The sequence below is a fragment of the Seriola lalandi genome, unplaced genomic scaffold, assembly GCF_002814215.2.
Source record: "Seriola lalandi dorsalis isolate HSWRI2012SDOR001 ecotype SW California unplaced genomic scaffold, Sedor1 jcf7180001974428, whole genome shotgun sequence".
In the NCBI taxonomy this organism is placed as follows: domain Eukaryota; kingdom Metazoa; phylum Chordata; class Actinopteri; order Carangiformes; family Carangidae; genus Seriola; species Seriola lalandi.
The window spans coordinates 631-3,033 of NW_019445094.1; the positions used below are offsets into that span (position 1 = coordinate 631).

General features: G+C 37.3%; 1 long non-coding RNA gene across 1 annotated transcript; it reads left to right on the forward strand.

Moving 5' to 3' along the window:
* Positions 1-381: 381 nt before the first annotated feature.
* On the forward strand, positions 382-2,290 carry LOC147820264 (uncharacterized; the record flags this gene model as incomplete). The annotated part of the gene is made up of 4 exons (XR_015437122.1): positions 382-882; positions 1,721-1,764; positions 2,006-2,070; positions 2,151-2,290. It is a non-coding gene; the product is annotated as an uncharacterized LOC147820264 (long non-coding RNA).
* Positions 2,291-2,403: the final 113 nt, after the last annotated feature.

The window sequence follows — 2,403 nt, forward strand, 5'->3', positions numbered from 1 at the left end:
TTGATTTACTATATTCCTCTTTAACCTTGACTTATGGCTCTTTTCTAACATACAGATCGCTAACACAACTCCTCCACCTTACAGAATAGACTCTATACTTCATACTAATTTGCCAGGGTTTGTTTAATGTTTGTTTTATAATTTTTAGCAATTATGTCTAATGCTCTGTAACCTCAGTACCAGTATGATTTATGTCTGTATTATTGACCGTATTATAAATTCAATCTAGTTTGAATTTAAACATGATTGACCTGTAGGGGGCAGCAACGCGAGGCGCCCTGTTTAAGTCAAGTCTGACGAAAAATAAAGTGTAGAAGAAAAAGAACATCCTGTGAACTCCCGTGGTTTTTTGCCCAGAGAGTTGTTTTTCAGGCAGCAAGTCCACGGCGATCCAAGGCTTGTCCACCGGTTAGACAGACATTTATGCTACACTTTTATTACGTTTGTTATTTTTTGTTTTTAGTGGAAGTTTTCTAAGGCGGAGATTGTAGGTTATCACCTGCCGAATTAGCAAAACATTAGCGATAGTGCTGCCTGAGAGACTGAACTCAGGGCACATAACCGAACATTCAAATGCGCGGGTTACTTACAAACTGTAAACAGCGGTATTGTTTTGCTAACGGTAACGTTGGTAATCAAGTGAACAAAACAACTGCCCCACCAGCCTTCACATAATTGTGTACTTATTCCTAACGTGATTTTTACAGATTGGAGTCAGATGAATGCATTCTAGGGGGAAGTTAAAAACAAGAGGTACTGAAATCGAAATGATAGCTAGCTAGCTGCTAGCTTGACTCTCGCTGTTGGAACAGTTGTCTAACGTTATCGTCAAAAAGAAGACATAGCTGACTGTCATAAATGGAGACAAAGTACCCTACCTTGGTGAGTTACTGGCTTCTTTTTGTGTGTACATATGTGTGTTGTGCTCCGGAAAACGGAGGACCGAACAAACATGTAACATTAGCCAAAAGACGAGAGAGGGGGCTGACCCCACTTGAGCAAACGTTGAACCTCACTCGGTTATCCCAGCTTTTTAAACAGCTAAAATAGTATCCTACTGTAAATGCTACCTGCGTGAAGGTTATAATGTAATGTTTTGTGTTGTTTTAGAGATGAGTTGATTCAACTTCACGGTTATTGTGCAAGCCGTGGTCTGTGATGTTACATTACAATATGTTATACTCGGGTTGGGGGGTTGTCCATAATTCAGTTTTCCTTTACCAGTCGCCATAATTTTGTACTTTTGGTTAAAATGGCGAGATACATTTTTGGATAAAGTAACGAAGAAGTGGTTGCACAACTATCAAAATTGATATAAAACATAGCAAATGAAACACAGGGAAAAATAACATATAAAGTTAAAGGTAGAATTTCATTGTATGAAATGGCTAAATTATGTTAACCCATAATGATGAACTGCGTCCTACTGTCTTTTTTTGGAGGTGGGGGCATTAATTGCCTTCAATATATTTAACCTTATATGTAAAGCATATTCAAATATAGAATATTTTTCAAAAGAAGAAGGGCTGCTGTGTTAGGGAATAGACTACAGTAATTTTAGCTCTGTGTACCTAATTGCATAGAATAGCCTAGGGCATAATATTCAAGTGATGTAGTTTACCAGTTTGTTTTTTCCCAGTATTTTGCAATGTAACCAAATTACAATAGTCACAATTAAAACATGGGGCTAACTTTCTCTGTACTTGCTGTCTGTTCACAGAGGAGACCAAAGAGGAAGCTCTGCTACCTTACAAACAAAGAAAGGTACATTTGAACATGTTGTTTCAAAGGGAATGTCTTGCAGTTTTATAACTTAAAATAGTTTCAGTATTCATGTGCTCTGTGTTTTACTAAAGACAGAAACTAGATTGTTGACAATTGGGATTTGCATCTTACCCACCTCAATGTAATAATTACAAACTGGATATTATAGTTTCAAATAATGTTTTATCTCAATTTATTTCAACTATTCCAGCTATTTTAACTTTGACATTTGTGTTTTCAGTGTGACTAAACAATGGCAAGGAACACTGACATTGGGAGATGTTGATAAGATGTTTGATGACTTGGGTGAGTTGAGTATGTCATTCATTTGCTTAGTTAGCGTTGCATTTTTATTCTGTTAACCTATACTGTACTATTCTTTTCAGATTCTTGCTCAGAGGATGACCTGTTTGCCCCTTCTCTTATGCTCCAAACCTCTGATTGTGAGACAAACCAGAGTGAGAGAGAGGCTTCACCAGTCCCACAGGAGGCACCCCTAACCAAAATACCTCCAATATGCCAGATGGTAATGTCAGGTGTTCTTCTGCCAAATTTACACATAAATAGTCAAAAAGCATCCTGTTTTGACATAAAGGAATTTTATCTTAATATCCGTGAGGCTTTCTGAATGTATATAGC